Genomic DNA, 27972 nt, shown 5'->3' on the forward strand with positions numbered 1-27972 from the left:
CTCTGCCCGATCTTGAGGTTTGTTTTTTGTTTAGCCAATCAACTCCTCATTTGACGGATTATTCTCCTTTTGTATTAGGCGTCAAAGCAGCTTAAAGTTCTCTCCCTTGGATGGTGCCCTAATTTAAGATGTACTCCTGACCTCTCAGCTTTCACTCAGTTGAAAATTCTCCTATTGAGCGGTTGTGATGGATTGGAGCATCTCCACCCTTCTATTGGCAAACTCACAAGCCTCGTTACCTTGGACTTGCATGGCTGTAGAGATCTCAAGGAGCTACCAGAGGAGGTGGGTGGATTAAAAGATTTAGAAGAACTTTGTTTAAATCGATCTGGTATTACAACAATTCCTTCGTTTATTGGTTCTTTGAGGAAATTGAAGACACTGAGTGCCGCCTCATGTAAGTCACTGAGAGAAATCCTCAGCTCAATTGGGGATTTACAGAATTTGCAACATCTTAACTTGATTTTTTCTGCGATCGAAAAGCTTCCCAGTGCTATTGGAGGGTCAAAAAATCTGCAGATTCTAAATCTCAGCCGGTGCAGTAGTCTGAAAGGGGCAATTCCAAGTGAAATCGGTGACTTGCCTTCCCTTAAGATTCGCAATCTCTTTGCAACACCGATATCTGACCCGATAGAAAGCATTCGGAATCTTTCTTCTCTCCAAACCCTTCACCTATGGGACTGTAAGGAGCTCCGGTTGCTGCCAGCGCTTCCTTCTTCTCTCCAAATCCTTGACCTAAGGGGCTGTAAGAAGCTCCGGTCACTGCCAGAGCTTCCTTCTTCTCTCCAATTCCTTAACCTAATGGGCTGTGAAGAGCTCCGATCGCTGCCAGAGCTTCCTTCTTCTCTCCAAAGCCTTCACCTAAAGGGCTATAACAAGCTCCGATTCTGCCGAGCTTCCTTGAGCCTAACAAATCTGGCTCGGTCGGTTGTCGAGTCTTGGACTGCCACAACTTTTTAGCCTCATCTGCCTGGAAGAACTCTCTCTTGATGTACTCCATTCACTTGAAGACATCTACAAGCTTTCCTCAATACCAGTGAAACTCTGTTTTAAGGAGAGGGATAAGCTGACATTACTTTTCCTCAACGGACTCACGTACTTGGAAGAGCTTTCAATAGAAAAGTGTAGTTCCATTAAATACTTGAACCTTTCACGATTGTTTCATCTGAAAATATTTCACGCCGAGCATTGCAATAGCCTAGTTCAAATCCACATCCATGATGATTTGGTGTGCTTGGAGGTCATATTTTTATATGACTGCAATTCCATTAGAAGTCTTCTCTGTCAAAGATCATGGGTTTTGAAGAAATTAGTGGCTGTTGAGTGCGACAATCTGGTTGAAATTCAAGGTCTTGATGGTGCAAAGTTCTTAGAAGAGTTGGATTTTACAGGATGCAAATCAATGGAGACTTTGCCAGATTTGACGGGATGTGAGAAGTTACGATCTCTAAGAGTTCGAGACTGCAAGAAACTTACTCAACTTCAGGGACTTAAAAAGTTGAATTTAATTGATTTGGATATTTCTGGTTGTGACTCATTGGAAGCAATACCGAAATTATCTGGATCAAACGTCTTTAGAAATTATGAACAAGAGTTGTCTTTTGACTCATGGAGTGATGCTTCCTGAACAGAGGTAAATAAGCAATGAATTATCATTTTTCGTTTGAGATTCATGACCTACTTTTCATTACTGTCTTCTTTTGACAAGAAGATTTTTCATGATAGGGTTTTGTACTTTCCTAAATTGCTAGTCTTACATAATTGAAGGAGTGGGGGAGTTGGCCGTAGAAGCTGACATGATGCTTTAGCCAAGATCAAGATGCAGACCCTAATGTCAATAGAAGGCATGGAGGTTGATGAATTTCTGCTACTCATTATTGTATACTATGCCCAGAATTTCCCAGTGTCCAATGTTTATATTTTCTTTGAAAAAATCTATGGCCATTTTGAGTTACTTTGTAAGTTCTATTGTATGTCAAATTTGATAGATATCCTGTTTGGGACAACCGCCTTTCGATTTTCCATAATGAACGAAACCCCTGTCAAGTTTCTTATTGTTCCCTTGATGTCCCTCATTAACCTTCTAAGAAGAGCATCACTTCTCGGAATATGATGAACTGAGCTAAAATAAAATTCAAGGTTCAAGTGTTTCTATTTGGTTACAAAAAAAATTTTTAAAGTAGTTTTGGCTAGTCTGTCATATATGAATGTAGACCACCTTAACATTATTAGTAGTCAAACTGTTGTTTTTAAAGATTATCAAGCAAGGTTTGGTTGGTCTATGTAACGATCTAGGCTTACTCTGGGACTTCAATTCAATTAATTGTATCGATGACCTTTTGCATTATTGGATAATTTTTTGCCTGTCTATGAAACAAGCTGGGATGAGTAGCTCAAGAATTTGCTAATTAGTTTACATCTCGTTTGACCCTATTGTTGTCATGGAATTGCTTTATCACATGATTGATTTGGGCATGGTTAACTGGGCTGAGGAAGTTCAAATTCTGTACCTGAGACTGATCAAAATAAAGAAAAAGGATTTTGCAGAGGAAGCTACTGCAACAGCTGAGGACCGTCTTGCATGCCAACCTTGAAGACGTGCCGGGGCCAACTGGAATGTCGCAAGGAAGTTTTGATGCTTCTGACTATTCAAACACTTGATCTGATCTCGACGTCATATCCCTGAATGATTGTAAATGTATTTTCTTTTTCAATTATATATGATTTCTGTATGCTCTTCAGGTTCTAGCTCTCCTTTAATCAAATACTAAGCTGCTGATTTTTTGTATGTTACCCTAATGCAGAGTTGTCTGATCCGGTTGTATTCTAATGGTATCACTTTTGAATTGATGAGGCTCTGTAGAGGGAGGTATGCAATGCTAGGCTCCTCCATTTCTATCAGTTTATTTGTGTGATGATATCCTTTGAATGTTGTCATATAGGTTTCTAATTTGATAAGATCAGTTCTCGTGTATGCAGCATTGGATTTGTAAAGTTGAAATTAACCTCCTCAGAAACTAATCCCATATTGCTGATTTTGCTAATTGGATCTAGCAATATAACCCAGTAGCGAATAATCTTTCTGTTCTGTAGATTAGGCACTAATCCTTTCAGCATAATTTTATTAATTTCAATTATGTTCCTAAACACAAATAGGGAAAGTGTTGCTAATTGCTTACTTCTTTTAGCCTGTTGGTTTCTTTCTCATCGGCCATCTAATAAAGTCTCTGTTCATTGTGGTCCAACTCTGATTGGTATTGATGTTTACGCATTTGTACCTTATCTCTCATGGGGTAAATTCTGATGCTATGATCTTTGATTTATTGATAATAAGTTAGTGCTATCTTCCTTGTGCAGATTAAAGCTGCATTTGATGGAATTCGGAGAAAGTCTCCAAACGCCATGGGTTGGAGATACGGGCATGAATGAGCTATGTCGGTATGGAAAAGCATTCCGGAGTTCTTTGCTATTGGCGTTTGTCACTGGCTCTGTGTTGTTATTACTCTTCAAAGGATTCTTGATATAAGGCCACCTCTTCTCATGTGGTGTATTAGTCCTTTGCAAACTTTGAAATTGTGCTACTCTTTACCAAAGGCTGCATCACAAATCACTTGGAGGTAGCAAAGGCTGCATCACAAATCACTTGGAGGAAGACCGCATGTGTAGATGGTTCTATATGTGGAATCAACCTTAAAATGAGATTTGTTAACAAGATTACTATTTAGATGTCCACTTTAAGCTACAGTTTTGTGACTAGGAGAGAATTTTTTTTCGTGGAAAAAGCAAATGCCGAGGAATCAGCAAATAATCTTTCAATTGCAGCCAAGAGTTTCAATGAATAGGTTTCCAAGGTAGTTTCCCATTTGGAAGAATTTTGAACGCAAAAGAACGGCATTCATTAGTGTAAAATCATCTCTCTGGTCTGGTTACGTCAGATTTTTCATATGTGGGCATTTTGCAATCACTTTGGCTGTATAATCTCAAACTTGATTTATCTAAGCATGGATCTAAAAGCAGAAGAGACAGCCATGTACATTTGCATACCTAAAACCAAGTAGAGAGACCAGTTCGTTCTTTGAAGAGCAGCATTACTTTTGCCCTTCAAGATTTTCTTAGGTGGATGCATGGAGCTTATGCCACTCAGAGTCACACCTCCACGGTTGTTTGCAGCGTTTCCACCACTAAAACCAGGTCTCTCTCTCTCTGTTGATTTGTTCTAGTACACTTATGTCAGTCTGATCAAGCACTGGGTTCTAGGGTGAAGTATTGAGTTGTTCTATGCAATTCTCTATCAAAGGTTTGTCTGAGTCTCTAGTTTGGATGGAGTTTATGTGGGCTCTATTTCTTGAACGAGAATTGGTGTAGAAAAAAGAGTTTTTTCTATTCTTCTTTCGAGTTCTTGCAATAAAAGCTAGCGACATTGATTATCTAACACGTCTTGATTTGAGGTTTCTCTTTCAATGTGGTGTTAAATGACAAAGAAAGAATTGGTGGTTCACATGAAAATGGCTGTTTGAGTTGTTTGGGAAGGAAGGAAGCTATTGGTAGTAGCTATAACATAGTGTGTTTATTGCAGAGGAGGAGAAGAAAGCGAAGAAGATCATATCAAAGCCGGGACGGGAGAACGTGTATCTCAGTGTTCAGGTGGTTCACCAAGTTGAAATTGGGGAGAGCATGGCAATCTTAGGATCCACAAGAGAATTGGGATCTTGGATGAAGAATGTGGCAATGGACTGGACCAAGCGTGGATTGTTATGTGAGTTAGAACTGAAAAGAGGTGAATCTATCAAATTAGAAGAGCTTATGTTAGATTTTGCTAATATTACTGTGATTCCTACGTATATCGATTCTCTGAGGAAGCGGGAGAAACTGAGTGCCTGCTGTTGTGAGTAACTCAGAGAAATCCCTAGCTCAATTTGAGATTCACAGAATTTGCAACATCTGGACATTAGTGGTTTTGGGATTGAAAAGCTTCCTTGTGCTATCGGAAGGTTGAAAAATGTGCGCACTATAAGTCTCTGATCATGCCTTGTCTAAAAAAGCAATTCCAAGTGGAATCCGTGACTTATCTTTGCCTGAGATTCTCTATATCACTTGCGCGCCGATATCTAACCCGCCAGAAAGCATTCGGAATGTTTCTTCTCTCCAATGCCTTAGTCTATTGGGCTATAACTCAAGGCCTAGACCTAAGGGATTGTGACAATCTTGATCACTACCAGAGCTTCCTTTAAGCTTAACATATCTATTGATCTCTTGTCAGAGTCCCAGGTTGCCACAGCTTTCTAGCCTAATCCACCTAGAAAAGCTCCATTTTAAGGCATGCCATCTGCTTGAAGACATCCCCGAGATTTCCTCAAGACCCTTGAAACTCTGTATTGAGGAGTGTGATAAGCTGATATTGCTTAAGCTCGACAGATTCAAGTACTTGGAAGAGTTTTCAATAAAAAAGTGCAGTTCAATTGAAAGATTGGACCTTTCACAATTAATTTGTCTTAAACGATTATGCGCCAAGCATTGCAATAACCTAGTTGAAGTTCAAGGTCATGATAATTTGGAGTTCTTGGAGGGCATATTAATATGTGATTGCAATTCCATTAAAAGGTTTCTCTGTCCAAAAGCACGGTTTTTGGAGGAATTACAGGCCATCGGGTGCAACAATCTAGTCGAAAATTGAGGTCTTGACGATGTGTAGTTCTTAGAAAAATTGGATATTACATGACAATGGAGACTTTGCCAAGTTTGACGGGATGTGAGAAGTTACAATCTCTACTAATTAAAGACTACAAGAAACTTACTTAGCTTCAGGGACTTGTAAAGATGGATTCAGATCTTTTGGATATTCAAGATTGCGACTCATTGGAAACGCTGCTAAAATTATCTAGAACATGCATCACTGGAAATTACAAAAGAGATCTATCTCGATCTCTCTGTTGAAATATTATATTACAGTGATAATGATGTGATGAATCTTATGCCCATATTACATCAGTGAGACGAGTCATGTTTCCTTGACAGAGGTAAATAAGCAGTAAACTATCATTTTTCTCCTAATATTCATGACCTACTTTTCATCACTATCTTCTTTTGACAAGAAGGTTTTCCATGACAGGGTTCTGCACTTCCCTAAATTGCTAGTATTACATAATCGAAGGAGCAAGGGTGGTTGGTCATAGAAGCTGACATGATGCTTCAGCCAAGATCAAAATATAGACCCTAATGTCAATAGAAGGCCTTGGTTATCTCATAAGATTCTTCATCGTTGAACGGCCAGCATGAGCGAATGGAGTAACACTTTTCTTGAAGCTATATTTTTTAAGAATGATTTGCTCCACACCTGGTATCTATTTGATTTATTTTGGAGACTCTGGATTTGCCAACATATATTTGCTGTTGATTACGTTATCGCAATGTTTTTCATTTATCCTTCCATTGGCAGCTTTTGTAGACTGCAAACAGATTAGCAACTTGTGAAACAAGAATGAAAATATCAACATAGCTCTCTGTAACTTGGGAATTGAATTTTTCATCTAGAGGTCAATGATCTTCTGCTACTCAATATTGTAAACTATGGCAACTATCCATTTTCCCTATGTTCAAAATTCATATTTTCTTTGAAAAAAATCCTTGGCCATTTTGAGTTCCTTTGTGAGTTCTGTTATGTGTCAAATTTGACTAATGGCAGATACCGTTGGGGATAAACACATTTCGATTTTCCGTGATGAACCCTGGCAAGTTTCTTAGTGTTCCCTAGATGTTCCTCTTGAACCTTCTAGATAAGCATTAATTCCAGTAAGTACAAGGAACTGAGCTAAAATAAAAATCAAAGGTCAAGTATTTCTGGTTGGTGATTAAAAAAAAATGGAGATTATTTTTGGCTAGTCTCTCATATATGATTCTAGACTGCCTATTCTTAACCTGCAGTCGAATTATTATTTTGAAAGATTATCAAGCAAGGTAAATTGGTATTGTTTCTACGACGAGTCTGGTTGGTCTATGTGATGATCAAGGCTTGCTTTGGGACTTCAATTTGATGAGCTGTATCGATGATCTTTTGCATGATTGGGACAAATTTTTTTCCCTTTAAACAAGCGGGGACGAGGAGCTCAAGAACTGTTTAATAAGTCTGCATCCCATCCGATCCTATTGTTGTCATGGAATCGTTTTATCACATGATTAATCTGAGTCTGGCTAACTTGGCTGAGGAACTTCAAATTCCATGCTAGAGACCGATCAAAATGAAGAAGATATATTTTGCAAAGGAGGCATCAGCAACAGCTGAGGACCATCTTTTGTGCCAACCTTAAAGAGGCTCATGGGCCAACTGGAGTGTGTTTAGGAAGTTTTGATGCTTGTGAGGATCCAAAACACTATATCTGATCTCAACATCACATGCCTGAATGATTTAAATGTTGTATTTTCAGTTGAGTCTGCTTTTGGTATGCTCACGAGGTTCAACCTCTCTATCAATCAAATGTGTAGCTACTGATTCTTTTGTTTGTCACCCTAATGCAGAGGTATTTGATGTCGTTGCATTCTAATGTTATCACGCCTGAACTCAATGAGGCTCTGTAGAGAGAGGTATGCACTACTAGTCGTACCATAACAATGAAAAAATAACTTGTGTGCTTATACCATATGACCTGTGGAATTTCACCTGAAAATTAGTAAGCAAGTATGCATGAGGACAATCTCCTCCATTTCTTTCAGTTTATCAATGCGATACTATCCTTTGAATGTTGTCATATAGGATTCTGATTTTTTTTTTTTTTTTAATTTGATAAGCTCAATTCTCATGAGATGTTGACTTTGTAAAGTTGAAATTCACCTCCTAGCAAATTATCTTGTACCGCTGATTTTGTTAATGGGATATTGCAAAATAACCAAGTAACAAATTCATCTTTCTGTTCTGCAGTTTAGGCACTTCCATCTTTTGAGCATAATTTTATTAACATCAATTATGTTCCTAACCACAAAAAAGGAAAGTGTTGCTAATTGCTTTTGTCTCCAAAGCCTGTTGTTTTCTTTTTCATTAGCCAACTGATGAGTTTTTTGTTCATTGCTGTCCAACTGCAATTGGGGCAAATGATACTTTGTGCATTTGTACCTTGTCTTTCACGGTGTATATTGTGATGCTCCGATCTTAGTTATCTTCATTCATTAATAATTAGTAAATCCTATCCTTCTTGTGTAGATTCAACCTGCATTTCATAAAATTTAGATAACATCCCCAAACATCACAGGAAGGAGATGTGGGTAGGAACGAGATGTGTCATGAGACGTTATGGAAAGGCATTCCAAAGTTCTTCGCCGTTGGTGCTTATAATGTGCTCCATGTTGTTGATATTCTTCAAGGATTCATGATATAAAGGGACCTCTTATAATGTGTAGTAGTCCTTTGCAAGCTTTGAAATCGTGCTAATAATGCCGAATTTTCAAAATGCTTTGAAGAGGACCGCATATGTACAGGTGGTTCTGCACGTGAAGTTAAGCATATGGCGAGGTTTATCAAAAAGATTACTGTTTAGATGTCCACTTCAAGCTACGATTTTTGTCAATGTGGAAGACTTCTTCATGGAAAAAGCGAATGTCATGGAATCACCAAATAATCTATCAATTGCAGGCAAGATTTTCAGCAAAACGATTCCCAAAAGAAAGTACTTTCTCATTTGGAAGAATTTTGAGCACAAAATAAAAGTGTTTCATCAATATACGATCATCTCTGAGCCTCGGGAAGTTCATGTATCGGCGTTTTGCAATCACTTGTAAGTGTATAATCTCTGACTCGATTCCTTTAAGCAGGAATCTATAAAGCAGAGTATACACAGCCGTACATTTTCCATACATGGAACCAAATTTTCTTTGGCGTTGGCAACAATTGAACTGGATAAAAATGTCAAGAATAATCTCTGGAAAGGTGAAAGTATCTCCTCCCAATGTTTATACTCATTTGGTTTGGACAAAAACAGTGGAGGGGTCATCTAATTAATTAGTACTCGGACTATACTACACCAAATTGTGGTCATTAGTCATCATTCAAGTTTAAATCGAAGCAATTTCTTTGGAGCCACTCTCAGATGTTCCTCTTTATCACACGACATTAAAATTGTGGAACTTTAGTAGTTGAAAGCTACTCGCATCATAGAGTCTGATTCGCTCGTTGTCTAGCTGAACTTTAAGTTAATACTTTCTGGAGCTAAAGATAAGGCCAAGTAACTTTAAGTCAATACTTTCTGGAACCCTTGTTTGATACAAGCCTTGAACTTGCCCTCGACCGAATATAGCTTGTATCTGGCCAGCCTCCTCTTCCTCTGCTTCTCGGGGTCATTCCACCACGACACTTTTATCGACTTCTAAAATGTAAGAAATAGGCAAAGCCAAAGTCCATTTTGACTTCCGACATCAGGTTTGTCTATTTCCATCCCAAAGACAATGGTAGCACATACAATCTGGACCTCTCTAGTATGCCATTTCTTTTGAACAGCTACTCTTTGACGGGCTACTAATCCAGCATGATTGAACACCGTCTTTATACGGCACTTCTCTTGTGACATCAACACATTCACTCTTCAAAAGGCCATGTACTATGCCACAAAAATTAGCAAAACAATTCTTTAGCAGCTCTCCAAGCTGCTTCAGTGGTTCATTGGTCTTAGCTATGACCTCATACTTAGATTTAGTCTGTCAAAGTTCGTGTCAAGAACAAGAGCATAGGGAACCCCAAGAGCCTTTAGGATATCCTGTAATGGACATATAATTCAATCAGAATAGACAGATTATTTCAACATAATCAGGTGATTAATATGTAATTCAAGTACCTCACGAACTGACTGAGTGGTAGTTGCAGTTAAAGCCATCACTGGGACATTCGGAAAGTTTTGCAAGAGACATCCCAGTCCCCCGTAATCTGGACAAAATGTCCTATAGACTACAATAATGACAACCACGAAAGTGACAACCAATGAGCTTTCTACGTTAATCAGTCAAATGTACAAGAAAAGCTCAAACCAGCAGTACGCTCCTTTCATGAGATCAAACTGGCAGAGCAAATCCATTTAAAACCTTGTAAGAAACACAATCAATGATCACATGGTTGAACCTTTGCCTTTCTCAAGTCGTTAACGTTAAGTATAAGCATTAATAGAATAAACAGGGACACAAGAACCAGCTTAAGAGACTGAGTATCATGCCAAACATAGAGAGGAGAATTGATCATTATCCAAGCTTATGCCGATTCCAATTAGTCTAGGAAGTGATTTCTATTGGAGCTTAGTTAAGTTGTGTGCTCTTTACTCAATATAATGAACAATGTGCTGCTAAGTGTACCCAAACAATGGAACCTAAATCTTTTCATCAAACATGGAACACTGAATTCTGTTATATTAGAACTTCACAGGGTTCTGGGCTTCAGTAGGTCTAGTGTAACATTGATAACTCAATTAGGCTAGGAACACAGAAAAATGCAGAAAAGTTTGGAAAAAGAGTTTAAGTTAGCATACATAAAAGTTAGTTTGCTTATATTTATCTAGAACAAGGACAACAGTTTTACAGTGAAATCACAAATAATTATTCCTTTTGAAGTAATTCTAGCATGATCTTTCTCATGTACAAGGCATGCCAAAGATTACGCATACCTCACGCAATGTGCCTCATCAGTAAGAAAACCAGCTAGTAGTGCCTGCAATGCATGATGGTCAAATATAAAATATTTACAAAGAACCTTTTAGAAAAAGTTATGGTGCATCAGAAACAATGCCTTTCTACGTCAATATCTCAAGAAATGATGGGTTTCCCACGATACTTTCAGGAGTTACATACAATAGCTTGCACAATGGTTTATCTTTTCTGAAAAGGCAGGTGAAGCAAAAGCAAAGATCATTAATTTGACAGTCACAATGCTCAGGATAAATCACAAGCTTTCGTTTACACAAAACATTCCTTTCAATGATGCTGGATTGCTAATCCACACTTTGATGATCTGCTATACTCTCAAAAGTATTTGAGAAATATAGGAATTTGTAAATCATCCAAACTGAAATCAACTTCTTTATTGACCAAAGTGTTCTAATATGTCATTTTGGATCTTGAAGAGTGTGGAAGCAATTGGCAAAAGTTATGACTCTCTATTGGACATTTGATTGGATGAGAGGCCCCATAAGCAATTTACTAAATGCTTTCGGACATGTACATTGCGTAGGTCCTGTGCTGTGTGCAGAATCGCAAGCAAATTGGAAATGATCAAGCAGAGAAAAAATTATAAGAGAAAAGAATAGTGAAACACTGATTTAAGTGGTTTGGCAGCATTGTCTATGTCCATGGAAGAAGCATACCGTGGATTCTAAAGATCATCTGGCCAGAATTTGAGAGTTCTGCTTTGGTCAGGAACATAGCACACGGATTTCCTACCCGTTTTACTACCCAAAACATCGTCTTCGTCTTCACTGTCAGTACAGGAATCAACCTCAAGGAAAGTTTGATTTTTCACAAGTTGTGGAGAATCTTCTATAATATTGACATCTTGTATAACATTGCAGTCACCGTCATTACGGATATCTTAGCCAAACATATCAGTCAAAACTCCACAAGCTTCTGATTCTACAGCTTGCAAATCATCCCAATCCTCAGAGTCTTGCATGGTTTCGACAAGTTCTACTAGGAAGACATTGCCACAGTGATAAACTCTTGACCTTCGTCACCTTAACAGAACTAAAAGAAGAAAGAGATGATTTTGCAAGAGCCATGGCAAACAAGAGATCAAATAAATACTATCTACAATAAGTATTCTACACTTAGTTCAGTGCGACACAATATTGGTATTATTGCAAGACACCCATAAGTAATTTGCAGTGAATTTAGAAAAAGCCAGACGGTTCGCTTGTCAATAGGACTACTCTGCCAAACCCACAAAGAAACAGGGGATGAGATTAACGCTCAACGAACCAAACTCCGGTCCATTCAAATCCAAAGTAGACTATTATTCCATAGCCATCGTTAGAATGACTAAACGCAATGAATCTCCTTAATTAAGAATATGCACATTCAATCAAATGCACAAATTATCCGCGCAACACAAGCAATTAAAGTCATTCCCCGATGACCAGATATCACGCAATTTGGCCCAATAATCAAGAAAGAAACCACCATCATCCAAAGTAACCTAAGCACATCAAGCTGGACCAGTGCCGGACATTTCGCTCGTCAGTAGGACTGCTACTTCACTAAACTCGCTCCGATCCATTCAAACCTAAAGCAAGACCCTTCTACTGCCATCAACATCGTGGGGACGAGAGCTACCTACGCAATCTCCGAAAACGCTTATCAGCATAAAAACGCGTGACGAAATAACGATTCGAGTTACCGTAGAGAGCGAAACGAGACGGTCCGAGCACTTGCTGGTGGACTGCTCGTCGAAGCCGAACTCGAGAGCCGAGCTCAGCAACCGAGCTTTCTCTACCTCCGAGCCCTGCTCCCTCCACGGAATGTTCAACCTGTTCGAGCGATTCGATCGATTGATGGTGGCCGAGTTGGAATCGAATCGAATCGATCCGTAGTCTCGAATCGAATTCGAGCGAGCTCGAAGTGCTCTTGTTCGAGAACCTTCCCAGCGATGGCGGGATTGATGTTTTCCATTTTCCATTTTTATACGCCGGAGAATGGGGGAGATCGGAGCCATATCTTTCAGTTCTTTTTTTGACAATTCCGTTTTCGCCCCTGAAGTTTGTTTAAGTTCTATTTTGCTCCCCCTCTTCTAAGTTTTTTTCTGGTTTCATTCGACCCCCTCGGGCTCGTTTGGTGTGAAGGCTCCCTTGGCAAACGCGAGACTTGCATGGGGTACTAGAAGTTTTAGATTTCCAAGACGGATCTCAAATTTCTTTTCTGTTGCTGTTTATCTACTAAACAAACAATCGGCAAAGTAATAGCTTTTTCCTGACCAAAAAAGAAAAGTAATAGCTTTTTCTTTAATTTACATTTTTACCTTTATATATATATTTATATTTATATATATTAATATACATATTTCAATGGATGATTTTCAAAAATTTGGAAAAATAGAGTTTCCAACACAACTTTATTGTCTGGCAAAAAAAAAAAAAAAAAAAACTACTCTATCGTGCCCATCATGATTATAATGGAAATTTCATAATTTAAAACTCTCTTTTATGGGATCAATCCTCCATTCAACATGGATAGTTGGATAAAGAGGGCAAAAACGCAATCTGTCAAGCCTATTCTGCAAATTCAATTTTCCATTGTAACTTTCGGACATTAAAGAAAAGTTATGGATGCAAATGTGATCAAATATATCTGCTCAAGAAACGTTATGGCAAAATAAAGAAAATTACTAACAAATAGGTTGCAAAACTTTATAAAGTGTAAATAAAGTTACAATCAATTTAATATTTTACCGAAGTACACACAAGAAGTTTACTATTAATAAGTAGACTACTATTTTATGGAATATTGTGAACCATAGGCTCAGAGGATTTACGACAAATTACACTCTCCAAAGAAAATTTATCCAAGGATATGTTACAAATAAATTACTACAATAAGAACAACTACATACGCCATAGAAAAATTACGATCTATTAAGTAATTTACTAATAATCTGAAAAAAATTATCATAAACTTAGACGGTTTTTTTTGTGATATATTCCAAATCATAAAATACACGAAATTTAAGTAACAAAAGAAAAAATACGTTAATTAGTAAATTATTATTAATTAGGAAAATTACAAAATACTAAAGAAAGATCACAATATATTAGATGGATACAGTCCGTTTTGCCTTCTCATGTGGTCGTCATTGACTATTCAAATGATTCCTGCCAATCTTTAGGTGGCCTTGGGTTGCGAAGATTATGGTTGTTAAAATTAAAATGGTATGCCATAGCTTTCTTTCTTTTTTTGCATTTTTCTCTTTGTATAGTGGTGGTGTATGCTTAGAGTGTTTGTGATTCTTCGAATGAAATAACAACTTGATGATCAGCTTATGTGAATTTACTCCCAAATTTGCTGACTCTTACATTGGATCAGATTAAATCGAAAATACTCTAATCCAAATAAATCCAATTAACCCGTTTCGACCCATTTCCATGTAATGCAAGTCTAGTGACCTATGCTCAACCCAACCATTACTTAACTCATACCCAACCTGACTCATATTATTAAAACACTTTCATATTTAACCAAATCTAAGAAAACTCATGCTCAAACCGAAGCAAGAGCGCGAGATTGAGCTAAGCATGATAGTTACATGCATGAAAAGGATGAATTTTCCAATAAGTGATTAGAAAGTCCTAGAAGGCTAGAAGCATAGTACAATTTTAAAATTCTAGAAATTACAGAACAGATAGAGATTTGCGAAGGTAGAATGAGAATGTCTTGTGTTTCTTCTTTTCTAATTTTCTCCAATGCCATACATTGGAACATATGACAACATTTGCCAATTCTATGTCATCCAAGGCTTGCAATTCCTCATAACTCAAGAGTCCCTTAATTGGAAGTCGAAATCCAAGAGCAATATCTTTTATTTGATACTGACAACAAAACTGACGATATTGAACTTTGAGTGACAATGCTCTTACAATCCTTCAACAGAAATAAGCCTCTTCAGCACCATAATAGTTTCTGACATGGATTGTCATGGAAAATGAAAAATGTGCACAAAGAAATCACAAGCCTTCATTTACGCAAAATATTCCCATCAATGATGCTAGATTGCTAAGTTCCACACTTTAACGATCTGCTATGTTCTCAAAGTATTTGAGAAATATAGGTATTTGTACATCATCCAAAACTGAAATCAACTTCTTTGTTGACTAAAATGTTCTAATATCTCATTTTGGATCTTGAAGATTGTGGAAGTAATTGGCAAAAGTTATGAGTGTCTATTGGACATTTGATTGGATGAGAGGCCCCATAAGCAATTTACTAAATGCTTTTGTGCATGTACATTATGGAGGTCCTTTGCTGCGTGCAGAATCACAAGCAAATTGGAAACGATCAAGGAGAGAACAAATTATAAGAGAAAAGAATAGTGACACACTGACTTAAGCGATTTGGCAGTATTATCTATGTCCATGGGAGAATCATACCATGGATTCTAAACATCGTCTGGCCAGAAGTTGAGTGGATGAATTGCTCATAGTACTGCTTTGGTCAGTAATATAGCATGTAGATTTCCTACCCATTTAACTGCCAAGTATATTGTCTTCATCTTCAGTATTAGTAGAGGAATCCACCTCAAGAAAAGTTTGGTTTTCCATAGGTTGTGGAGAATCTTCTATAAATGTCGACATCATGTATAACATTGCATTCACCGCCATTCTGGATGTCTTGGCCAAACACAGCAGTCAAAACTCCACAAGCTTCTGATTCCAGAGCTTGCAAATCATCCCAATTCTCAGAATCTTGCATGGTTTCGGCAAGTTCTGCTAGGAAGTCATAGCCATAGTGCTCCACAATGATAAACTCTCGACCTTGGTCACCTTAAGAAAACCAAAAGTAAAAAGAGATGACCTTGCAAGTTCCATGGCAAAAAAGAGATCATATAAATACAATCTACAGTACGTAATTTGTACTTAGTTCAGTGAGACACAATATTGGTATTATTGCAAGACACCATATGTAATTCGAAGTGAGTTCAGAAATAAGCCAGACAGCTCACCAGTCAATAGGACTACCCCGCCAAACAAGGATGAGATTAAGGCTCAGTCAACTAGATTTAACTAGCTCCAGTCCATTCAAATCCAAAGTAGACTATTCTATAGCCATCATCAGAATAGCAACTAACTGCAACAAATCTCCTTATTAGCAATGTGCAATCAATCAATTTACAAACTATCCACACAACACGAGCAATCACGTCATTCCCTAATGACCACATACTATGCATTTTGGCCAATAAGCAAGAAAAACTTTGCCACGTGCTTATTATCATCAGAGATAAAGGTGTCTTTGTTCAACCAACATAATTGTCTGACTATGTATGACCTTTAGATAGTCAAGGAAGAATATTGGAAAGATTACGCTATGAGATTGCAGCCTGTTATCTGTGTTTTGAATATGAATATGATTATTGTCTATCACATTTCTCAAGTACCCATTGCAAAATAACGATTTCAACAATACATCAACAACATCTACATAAAACAGTAACCTAGAAAAAACATATTTTGTGGAGGCCAGCATTGCGATGGCATTTGTTTACAATTGCTTGATTTAGGAAATACTTCTAAACCTCAGGAACATCCTAAGTCATTGTTTTCATATCTGACCCATATCTGACCAGTGACCAATAGCTGATGAGAAATCAAACATAGAGGTTCCACCTGATGTAAGAATGACTAAAGCTCTCAGTGACACATAAAAGAGCCAATCACATCTCTTCAAAAGCCTGCTGTCACCATAAAAGGTTTACTTTTCATAGAAATTATAAATCAAGAGAAGAATTCTTACTTGAATTACTTCATCAATAAGGTCAACTTCCAAGACACCTGAAATGAAACCAGCACCTATCCCTTGGATCTTGTGAGGACCTACCAGAACGAGTCAAGCAGCAATCTATGAGACAACATAAATCATTAAAACCAGAAAAGATTAAATCCGCAACTGTAATATCCAAGAGAAATTAGTGCTTGTTTATCAAACATTTATCGGAGAGAGAGAGGTGCAAATATTTACTCATTCCAAAACCATTTAATAAGGCCATAGATGCGGTAGAGATGGATGTAGATGACACCTTTAGAAATTTCGAAGTTAATAGAACCCGCTCTAAAGTCCACATGCCCCAGAAGTTATAAGGCCTTAAATCAAGAAGCACCATTGACATATCACAATAGTGCCACAATTGAAATATGGAAATGAGAACACCACTTCAAATCCAGAACTTCTGTTAGAAATTTTGGCGATGGGCCATACAGTAAATCTCGGGAGTCATACCTTTTATATTTAAGCCCATCTTTATTTGAAAGAATTGCGGTTCTTTTCTTTTTTGACCAGCGTATTTATATCAACAATTTATCATCTCATGTTTCAGCTTTCTGCGGAGACTGTTTCTCTCTCTTCCCATGCAATGATGCGAAACCATGAGCCTTGAACTATAAGGACTAAAAATGAGACCCCATCATATCAATCTCTCACAAGTCATCGACCAATCTAATGAAACAAATTTGGATGATAAACTAGATTGTGCATGGAAATTTAATAATCACGAGAGGTATAACATGTTCAAGGGAACTAACTAGGCTTGCCTCCAGATAATATAGTGCTTTCAACAGGTTCAACACCATAGAGCTGACAAATAAAAGAGAACCAGTAAAGAAGTTAGACTAGAAGGGGAGAAAAAGAATAACATGCAGCTGATGCAGCGCTCTCAACACAAAAAGAATGTTCAGGCAAAAGGTTTTTTATTCAAGGCATCCATAATTGATAATCACCCAAAATTGACATTATTTTGTCTGAGTTCAACACATGACAAACAATATCATAAAAACAATCTACCTTTATGTCACGGTTTTGCTCTTTCAAAAACTTTCCAGCACCAGTTATAGTACCATCAGTTCCTATCCCAGAAACAAAGGCATCTATTTTGCCGCCCGAGCCTTTCCATGTCCCTGGTCCGGTTGTTTCATAATGTATCTAAACAGAACAATGAAAGGTAACCTATCGATTCTTTCTTCTCTCTATTTTTTCAGAGCTCTCTACCGCTAATGGTAGTTTATTAAACCCTAACCCTCAATCTTCTTAAATCACCATTTTCTCTCTACATTACCTCCCCCACTTGTTAAAATACATTCCGTCGTTACATCGGACGGTAATCAACCTCTTATACCACAATTCCGGTCATCTTTCTTTGCTGTTACTCTTCTACGGGACGATTTGCATGGTTTACTATCTTCATGAACTGCTACCATCTACCTCTTCCATCGGCTTCAGCACCATGTCGAGACTGCCAAATTCATCGCTGATGGTCCCTGGTTAGTTTTGCATGTCTTTGATTCTCTGGGTTCATTGATGCAGATGTAGAATTGCAACGTATATTTGCTGTTTGGCTTCCCTTTGCTGTTTCCTCTATCTGCTGCATTTGTATTTCTGGTTCTCTGGTTGCGAAGCCAATTGACGCAATCCTCACGTCTTGCTGCCCTCTGTACAAGTCTGGGTCGTCTAACTACAGAACAGTTTATTGATGATTGGGATGAAAACCCGGCTTCTGATACGGTTGAGGAGTGTCGTTTAACACTGGTTGGCAAAATATTTTCTGACCTAGCTATTAATCTCCCTGCTCTTCAAACCACATTACGTAAAGCCTGGCGCATAGATTCTGCTGAGATATTACACCGTGAGGAAGGATTCTACATTGCCAAATTTAAAACGCATGAAGACAAGCAACGAGTCCTTGATGGTGGGCATTGGGTTTTTTCAGGGCACTTGATTAACTTTAAACCATGGATTCCTAACACCCCATTACATTGCTATGACTTTTCGACATGTGATTTTTGGATTCAAGTTGTAGGATTACCTTTAGAATGGTCTTCAGAGCGACTGCTTCTCAAAGCAGTTCAACATCTTGGTGAGATAAAGGAAGTGAAGCGGATTCCAAGGAAGGTCACCTGTCCAAATCCGCAAGAGTTCGAGTGCAACCGAATGTCCATACACCTCTTGTAACAACGGGAAGTTGATTAGAATTCAGGGCAAACCTTTTGGCTGGATTTCCGTTATGAAAGGCTTCCGCATTTCTGTTTCTCTTGTGGCAAGCTCGGCCACTATGCGATGTCGCAAAGACATTCCATATTCGAAGATAAGCATGAGGGCGGGGACAGGATGGCTTATGGGCCATGGATTAGAGCGGAAGTCAAAAGGAACAACCCTTACTGGAAGATATTTTATGGCACATCGGATACAAATGAACAATCTGAGGAGGTCATTCCTGAAACTCCACCTGCACAGTTAACCTCACCTCCATTATTGCCCCCTCCTTCTCGGATAATCGAACCTACCTCTGCCAAGCTTTGTACTGCACTCGTCGCTGCACCTATTTCAGCAACAGAAGCTACCTCTATTGTTACTGTACAGCAGGTTCATCAAGCAACTCCTTCAACGGCTCAGATGCCCTCTCCTGGACTTAGCCTCCCCCTGCATACAGAGAATAGTCATACCGCATTGGTACCTGCAATAGAGAAGATGAAAGGGATTCGGCAACAGCCTATCAGTCTTCAACTGGGCAAACAAATTAAGAGCTCTCGCCATTCCTCAAAACTCAGCCCTGCAAAGAAGCTGAAACGCTACAATCCTTATGAAATTACCAATGCAGCTCCTCCTGCCTTTGATGAGGCTTGTCTTTTGGATGCTCCGATTAGGGAAATACCTACTGACGGGATTTGGGCGAAGGTGACTAGCCCTCAACAGTCACCAAATCAAAAATGAAACTCTTAAGTTGGAACTGCCAGGGGTTGGGCAATCCCGGCGGTCAAGCATTAAAAGCCCTAGTGGCTCAAGAAAAGCCCGATCTTCTTTTTCTTATGGAAACTAAAAAGCAACAATAAGCGTTTCTTCAGCGACTGAATTGTCGTTTGTATTTTTGTCATTTTAATATTTATGATCCGGTTGGCTTGGCCGGAGGCTTGGCTGTTTTTTGGAATGACACGGTTTCTATAGATTTTCTTAGCTCTACCTCTGTTCTTATTGATATGACTTGTGTTAGGGAAATCCCTTATGATGTTTTGAAGATGACAAAATAAATCAAAGGCTACTAACATGTTTGATGGTTGAGTAATAGACCATGCGAGATAATAGAACATGTAAAGGATATTATCAAAGTCTAAAGACTGCGGACGCAAGACTCAAAGTCTGAAGACTACCAGACTCAAGACTCAAAGTCGAAGACCGAGACTTTAGTGTCAAAGTCTGTTCTACATCGAAGTCTCTCACTCGACAAATTCCGGGCCGAACGTGAAAGGCTGAACCGGAAGACGGACTCTATCTTTGAAGCGGCGGAAGTGCAGACCTTAAAGTCTGGAGACCCAGATTGTAAAGTCTCAAGACTCATATCGTAAAGTCTGAGACTCGAGACTTTACATCCGATTCAATGAATCGTAACTCAAGCCCAATCATACAACGGCTAGTGATCTGGTTTGGATTCCACATCAAGATTGATTTGATTGAAGACAAGAACTTTCTATACGAAGAAGCTTTACTTATGGAAACCAAGATTTCATTTGTATGGGCGATCGGAATCAATTTGGGATTTTACCTTTGTCACTCAACGGCTACCAAATCTTCTAGATACTGAGCTGTCCAATGGGTATATTGGAAGACGATTCTCGGGATACTTGTCCAACGGGTAGTTTGGAAGTGGAGGAGTATTTAAGGAGATGAAGGACCGATGAGCAAGAGACGGAGCGTAGAATTTATAATTCCAAAGTCTAAGCGACTTTAGATCATATACTTGTCTCTTGAGAGCTTAAACGTTTGTAATCGTGAGAGAAATACCAAGAGAGTGACTTAGTGAGATAGTGTGATCTACTAAGTGTTTGCACTCGGAGTTGTAATCTCTTGTTGATTGCATAGTGGAATCCAGACCAAAGAAGGCTGTTATCGTGGGAGAGTGGACGTAGGCTTGGATTAAGCCGAACCACTATAAATCTCGTGTTCTTATTCTCTTCCCTAACTCCTTTATTTTGTTCATACTAGCACTCTCAATTAGTATCGAGCCAAGTGCTCGGTTTATAAAAGTGTTTTTACTTTCGAGCTAAAGATTCTTTATGGCTAGTATGTTGGCACCAGGACTTATGGAAGGGCAAAGCAACACAAGGCCACCATATTTTGATGGAAAGGAATATGATGTGTGGAAGAACAAAATGAAAGCATTCCTAAGATCCAGAGATCTCTTACAATGGGATGTTGTGGAAAGAGGAATCAACCCCATCGCTCCTATGTCTCGGATGGAGATGTCCAAAAGAGAAGCGCTTGATGCGAAAGCAATTTATTCTTTATATTGCGCTTTGTCTCCTATTGAATATAATAGAATCTCTTCATGTGAAACAGCAAAAGAAGTTTGGGATAAACTTCATGTTACATATGAAGGGACCGATCGTGTAAAAGAGACAAAAGTAAACTTCCTGCAAGGCAAGTACGAATCCTTCAAGATGAAGCAAGGAGAGTCGATTGGAGATATGTTCGATCGTTTTACAGAAATTGTAAACGGTTTGGCATATCAAGGTCATCCAATTTCTTCCCCAATGAAGGTCAACAAACTCTTGCGAGGTCTCTCAAAGAGGTGGAACCATGTCAAGACCTCAATCCGGGAGACTCAAAGGATTATGCCACTCACCGTTGATGAATTAATCGGCACTCTTCAATCCTATGAAGTGGAGCAACTCAACGATGAAGATCCTGAAGGTAAGAAGTCCATTGCTTTAATATCTAATGCTGTTTTTGATGAAACAGACTCAGAAAATGACATGGACGATGAAGAATTTGCCTTTATGGTCGAGAAATTCAAAAGCTGAGTAGAAAGAAAGGAAATTCAGTGGAAGAAGTCAATACAAGCATAATGGCCAGAAAGAATCATGAAAGAAGATGATGAGCAAAGAAATCTATGCTTGATGGCACATTCGTAATCGAGTCTAACTCGACAGAGACTCGAATCAGTCGATTCGGAACCAGACTCGGGAATCTAATGAAATCAAGGGGAGAAATCGAATCCAAAGAAAAGGAAAAGAACCGTGATCACCTCAAAAGGCAACAAATTGAGGGGGAGCTTTGATCAATTATGGAAAAATCTTTTTGATTGATCGTGATCTTATTATGGATGGAAGGAAAGGTAATTGTGTCAGAATTTATTCTACAAAATCCGGTTAGTGCATCTCTTATTACCTTTTGTCATTAACAAATCTCATATTGATATTATCATTTTATTATGACAAAAATGGTACGTGAATTTTATGATGCATCCGTGATTTTTATTGGATATTTACTGATATGATCGAAGTGAGCTATATTGCATATCTTTAATATTCGATAAAAGCTGATTTTGGGAATTGTGATTCATGCAAGATATTTGTTATCATTCTCTCACGTGAATCCATTATCGCTTTTTGATTATGACAAAAGGGGGATAAGAGACCAAAGATATGAATATGCATATGTGCTAATTGGTTGATATTATTTATTGCATATTATTGAGCTGAGATTATTTTCTAAATATTATTATGCTCAATCTATTTGTTATCTTCGATATCCTTTGATTTAAATTAATAAAAGCATGTTTACAAATCTGCATATTCAGAGATTGTTTTGTCATCATCAAAAAGGGGAGATTGTTAGGGAAATCCCTTTATGATGTTTTGAAGATGACAAAATAAATCAAAGGCTACTAACATGTTTGATGGTTGAGTAATAGACCATGCAGATAATAGAACATGTAAAGGATATTATCAAAGTCTGAAGACTGCCAGACGCAAGACTCAAAGTCTGAAGACTGCCAGACTCAAGACTCAAAGTCGAAGCGCGGACTTTAGTGTCAAAGTCGTTCTACATCGAAGTCTCGCTCACTCGACAAATTCCAGCTGAACGTGAAAGGTGAACCGAGAAGACAGACTCTATCTTGAAGCGAGGCGGGTACAGACCTTAAAGTCTGAGACTCCAGATTGTAAAGTCTCAAGACTCATATCGTAAAGTCTGAGACTCGGACTTTACATCAGTTCAATGAATCGTAACTCAAGCCCAATCATACAACGGCTAGTGATCCGGTTTGGATTCCACATCAAGATTGATTTGATTGAAGACAAGAACTTTCTATACGAAGAAGCTTTACTTATGGAAACCAAGATTTCGTTTGTATGGGCGATCGGAATCAATTTGGGATTTTACCTTTGTCACTCAACGGCTACCAAATCTTCTAGATACTGAGCTGTCCAATGGGTATATTGGAAGACGATTCTCAGGGATACTTGTCCAACGGGTAGTTTGGAAGTGGAGGAGTATTTAAGGAGATGAAGGACCGATGAGCAAGTAAGAGACGGAGCGTAGAATTTATAATTCCAAAGTCTAAGCGACTTTAGATCATATACTTGTCTCTTGAGAGCTTAAACGTTTGTAATCGTGAGAGAAATACCAAGAGAGTGACTTAGTGAGATAGTGTGATCTACTAAGTGTTTGCACTCGGAGTTGTAATCTCTTGTTGATTGCATAGTGGAATCCAGCCAAGAAGGCTGTTATCGTGGGAGAGTGGACGTAGGCTTGGATTAAGTCGAACCACTATAAATCTCGTGTTCTTATTCTCTTCCCTAACTCCTTTATTTTGTTCATACTAGCACTCTCAACTTGTAAGGAAGGAGGGGACGGTCTTTCTTGGTGCCTTACTTGCCTTCATGCCCCTGCAGTCCATCACCTTCGTCAGTAGGTTTGGCATGATCTCATCCACATAAGTCTTGCCAATGTTCTTCCTTGGGTTTGTATTGGCAATTTTAACGAGATTCTTTACCACTGGGAGAAGCAGGGGGGACGAGCAGTAGATTTTAATAGATTGGCATCTTTCCAAGAAGTTGTGAATGACTATGGGTTAATGCACATGGAAGCGAAGGGCTGCGCCTTTACTTGGACCAATAACCGTCAGGGGCCTGCTTTTATTAAGGAATGTCTTGATCGAGCTTTGTGTTCTATGGAATGGCGTCTACTTTGTCCTGGGGCCGAAGTTTCTGCTCTCCCAGCAATTGCATCGGATCATAGTCCGCTGATTCTAAACACTATGCCCACTCGCACTAACACACAACGCCACTTTATGTATGAAGCGTACTGGAATCAAGATGTAGAGTGTCGGGACATAATCAGCTCCTCTTGGAATTCTGATAATCTAAAGAATGCAGCAATCAAGTTTAAGATCCAAGCTGTCTCTGGAGCTCTCACAAGGTGGAGCTGCACTAAATTTCTACAAAATCGTAACCACGCGCACAATTTACAACAACAATTACAGCAGCTCATTAATCACCCTCATGGTTTGTATGACCACTCAGCAGCTAATGCTTTAAAAGAAGAGCTACAACTGGTGTGGAGTCGTGAAGAACAGTATTGGGCTATGAGATCTAGACTCAATTGGCTGAAATTGGGAAATAAAAATACCAAGTTTTTTCATGCTACTACTATTCAAAGGCGTCAACGGAATAAAATTACTATGCTACAGAATGATAATCATTTTTGGGTACGAGACCCTACAACATTGCAAGAGATGGCCACCACTTACTTTTCAAGCTTGTATACCTCCGCTGGTCACCGCAATTATGAACCTATCTTGTCACAATGCCCTACCATAGTTACACATGAGATGAATCAGCGGCTAACTGCAACTGTAACTATTGAAGAAGTCCATCGGGCTACATTTCAACTAGGGGCCACCAAAGCTCCGGGTCCGGATGGTCTTAATGGTCTATTCTACCAGACGCACTGGGAAATTATCAAAATTGATCTCTTTAGAGAGGTAAGCCATTTCTTTACTTCTGGTATCATGCCTCTATCAATAAACCGGACGCTGATTTCTTTAATTCCTAAAGTTCCCCACTCTGAACGCCTTGACCAATATCGCCCTATCAGCTTGTGCAATTATGTGTATAAAATTATCTCCAAGGTCATAGCCAATCGTTTGAAACCTCTGCTACCAATTCTCATTTCAGAAGAACAGTCTGCTTTTGTTGGGGGTAGACAGATACAGGATAACATTTTACTAGTCCAGGAAGTTCTTCACCAACTTAGGATCTCACAAGGGAAGCACCACTTTTGGGCCATTCTTAAAATTGATATGATGAAGGCATATGATAGGGTTGAATGAGATTTCCTCAAAGACTATCTTCTTAAATTGGGATTTCATCCTATGTGGGTGCAGTGGATAATGCAGTGTATTACAACCCAGTCTTCTTGTGTGAAATTCAATGGGCAGCACCTACAATATTTTCATCCTTCTAGAGGTCTTCGACAGGGCGATCCCCTTTCCCCATATCTTTTTATATTGATGGCCAACCTTTTATCAGTTTTAATTCACAATGCCATTAGTATGGAAACTCTCAAAGGTATTAGACTCAACAGATGGTGTCCTTCGTTGTCCCATTTGTTCTTTGCAGATGATGCTATCTTTTTTCTTGATGGCACTGTTCGAGAATGTCAGAATTTATCTAATATCTTACATCAGTACTATGTAGCTACAGGGCAAGCCATTAATCGTAATAAATCCGGCCTTTTTTTCGGGAAAGCCTGTCCTGCTACTTTACAGCATAACATGGCCAGTGAATTACGTGTTCCTATCTTGCAGCAGTCTAGGAAATATTTGGGGATACCTTCTGATTGGGGGCATTCCAAAAAAGATATGTTCTCTTGGGTAATGGGGAGAGTAAATAAGAAGTTGAAAGGGTGGAAAGAATCACTACTATCAAAAGGGGGGAAGGAGGTCCTTCTTAAAACTGTTGTATAGGCTATTCCTCAGTACGCCATGTCCATCTTTAAGCTCCCACTCTCTATTTGTCGATCGATTGAGAAACGAATTGCCAGGTTTTGGTGGCAGACAGATAAAAACAGATCTGCCATCCATTGGAGGAGTTGGGAAGTCCTGACAAAACGAAAGGAAGAGAGTGGTTTGGGATTTCGAGATCTCTTGAGTTTTAATAAAGCCATGTTGGGAAAACAGGCTTGGCGTCTGTTTACTAACCATTCCTCGCTATGGAGTAAGGTTTTTAAGGGTATCTACTTCCACTTTAGATCATTTTATAATGCTGAACGAGGAGCTCGTCCATCTTGGGGCTGGCAGAGTATCTTAGTGGGACGAGACGCCATCCTACCCAACATACGTTGGTCGGTAGGTGATGGCCGATCAATCAATATTCGTCATGATCGGTGGCTCCCCATGGGTATATTAGGAGGACCATCGCTACACGAGGAACCCCAATTTGTTGCTGACCTTATTGATCAACATTCTGGTACTTGGAATGTCACTCTACTGGACACTTTTTTTGATCAACAGATAAGAGACCAGATTACATCCATCCCTATCAGACCCCATTGTGTTCAAGATCAACTTATATGGACTGCAACCAAAGATGGCTCTTTCGATTAAGGCGCTTATCACACTATTAAAGCATCAACAGTCTCTACATTACATCATTCGACCTCAACCTCTTATCAAAATCCAAGTTGGCTGTGGCGAAAACTATGGAAATTGAAATCCCCCCCAAAAATTAGGACCTTTATGTGGTCCATTTGTCAGAATGCCCTAGCAACCAGAGCGAATTTATATCACAGACATGTAACTCATACTCCTATTTGCATGCTTTACAATCAGAATTCACCCGAGACTCTTGAACATATCTTTCTGCTATGTCCCTGGGTAACAGAGGTATGGTCTCATCCCCTTTTGCATATACACATCACTCCCACAGCAGTATAGAGAATAGACAAATGGATTGCAGAGCAAGTCCAAAGTAAACATAACTCACCTGGTTTGGAGATCCTCGCATCTGTGTTGTGGCAGATTTGGCGTGCTCGCAATGGGTTCATTTTCCGCAACCAGCAGCTTCAACCTTCTCACGTGGCCGAGGCAGTGCTTGCTGGGAATCACGATGCTCATCTTGTTGCCTTCTCCTTCACCAGTAAAGGCCGGTCGCTCCATCTTGGGGAAACCCTTTGGAAACCGCCTGATCCGGGTACCCTGAAAGTAAACATAGATGGATCACATCAGCCAGGATCTAAAGAGGGTAGTATGGGTTGCATCTGTCGAGATCATAATGGTCGACTCACTGATGGCTTCTCCTCGCACTTTGCAGCATCTTCGGCTTTACAGGTGGAAATCCAAGCTCTCACTTTGACACTCCACCATCTGATACGCCAAGGCTTCACTAAGGCTCGCCTTCTCCTTGAATATGATAGTTTGGTTTTAGTTGACACTCTTAATCATCGGAGGAAGCCGCCATGGGATGTCCGATCTCTGTTCGAAGAAGCTGCGGCGCTGTTGTCCCTCTTCTCTAACCTAACTCTCTGTCACTGCCAACGAGAGGCAAATGTCGCCGCAGATTGGGCTTCAAAGGCCCATAATCGGGCTTCGCTTTTAAAGTTGGACTATATTTCCTCCTTCTCAGTTAGTAGACATCATCTGTGCCGATGCTTTAGCGGCTGGCTGTACTGGACGTTGATTATATATAAAGTTTCTTTTCCGACCAAAAAAAAAAAAAAAAAACAGAACAATGACAGCAAAGCTCAAGTTCGTGCCATCACCTGCATATACAACCAACAAGACATTACAGTTGACCACACATGTGCCTTTGGGTTAGCAGGATTCTCGAACTGCTGAAGAATGTAAGTTAGGTTTCTTTGCTATTATCTCCAATGCCTTATGAATAACCCCCTTCGCGGCCTTGGCAGGATTGGTCAGGACCAACCCAGCTCCAAAAGCACGGAGGATAATCCTTCTTTCCAAACTCACAGACGCTGGCATCGTAATGATTAACCTGTAGCCCTTTGTTGCCGCCATGAATGCCAAAGGCAAGGCCAGTATTGCAACTTGTAGGCTCAATCAGTACACTCATCAGCAATTTGGAATTAAAAGTCAAAATGAAAAATCCATTAGCAGAAGAGCTTCATTTCTATATAAATTCATTTGCAACTGTGCATAATACCAATACATTGACTATTTGCTGCCATTCCCTAATGACCAGATACAGTGCATTTTGGCCAATAAACAAGAAAAACTTTGCCACGTGCCCAGTTATCATCAGAGATAAAGACTACTTCACCAAACGCACTCCAATCTATTCAAACCTAGAGCAGACTATTCCCAGTTATCATCGTCGTGGTGGACAATGAAATACCTACACAACCTAACCTCTACAAATGCTAATCAGCATTTAAAAAAAAGATGGGCGACAAAGCAACGATTGAAGTTACCGTAGAGCGAAATGAGACGGTCCCAGGCACTTGCTAGAGCCTAGAGGACTG

General features: G+C 39.2%; 4 long non-coding RNA genes and 1 pseudogene across 7 annotated transcripts; 3 read left to right on the plus strand and 2 right to left on the minus strand.

The window, feature by feature from the left end:
* The first annotated feature begins 1191 nt into the window (after positions 1–1191).
* LOC120290015 lies at positions 1192–2006 on the plus strand. Its single transcript, XR_005547879.1, has 2 exons — positions 1192–1633; positions 1726–2006. It is a non-coding gene; the product is annotated as an uncharacterized LOC120290015 (long non-coding RNA).
* Positions 2007–2270: 264 nt separating this feature from the next.
* On the plus strand, positions 2271–5066 carry LOC104432421. The gene is made up of 4 exons (XR_005547890.1): positions 2271–2698; positions 2805–2869; positions 3358–4191; positions 4577–5066. It is a non-coding gene; the product is annotated as an uncharacterized LOC104432421 (long non-coding RNA).
* A 354-nt stretch (positions 5067–5420) lies between these two features.
* LOC120290017 lies at positions 5421–8243 on the plus strand. The gene is made up of 2 exons (XR_005547892.1): positions 5421–6017; positions 6110–8243. It is a non-coding gene; the product is annotated as an uncharacterized LOC120290017 (long non-coding RNA).
* Positions 8244–8905: 662 nt separating this feature from the next.
* LOC108954929 lies at positions 8906–12656 on the minus strand. 4 transcript variants are annotated; one of them, XR_005547888.1, is made up of 3 exons: positions 12356–12656; positions 9816–11646; positions 8906–9737 (listed from the first exon to the last, which is right to left on the minus strand). It is a non-coding gene; the product is annotated as an uncharacterized LOC108954929 (long non-coding RNA). The 4 variants fall into 4 exon arrangements; XR_005547885.1 differs by having other exon boundaries at positions 9816–11703; XR_005547881.1 differs by having other exon boundaries at positions 9816–9925; positions 10632–12655.
* Positions 12657–15243: 2587 nt separating this feature from the next.
* On the minus strand, positions 15244–27665 carry LOC104428776 (annotated as a pseudogene).
* Between the last annotated feature and the right edge of the window lie 307 nt (positions 27666–27972).

The sequence above is a fragment of the Eucalyptus grandis genome, chromosome 2 (genome assembly GCF_016545825.1).
Source record: "Eucalyptus grandis isolate ANBG69807.140 chromosome 2, ASM1654582v1, whole genome shotgun sequence".
Lineage (NCBI taxonomy): Eukaryota > Viridiplantae > Streptophyta > Magnoliopsida > Myrtales > Myrtaceae > Eucalyptus > Eucalyptus grandis.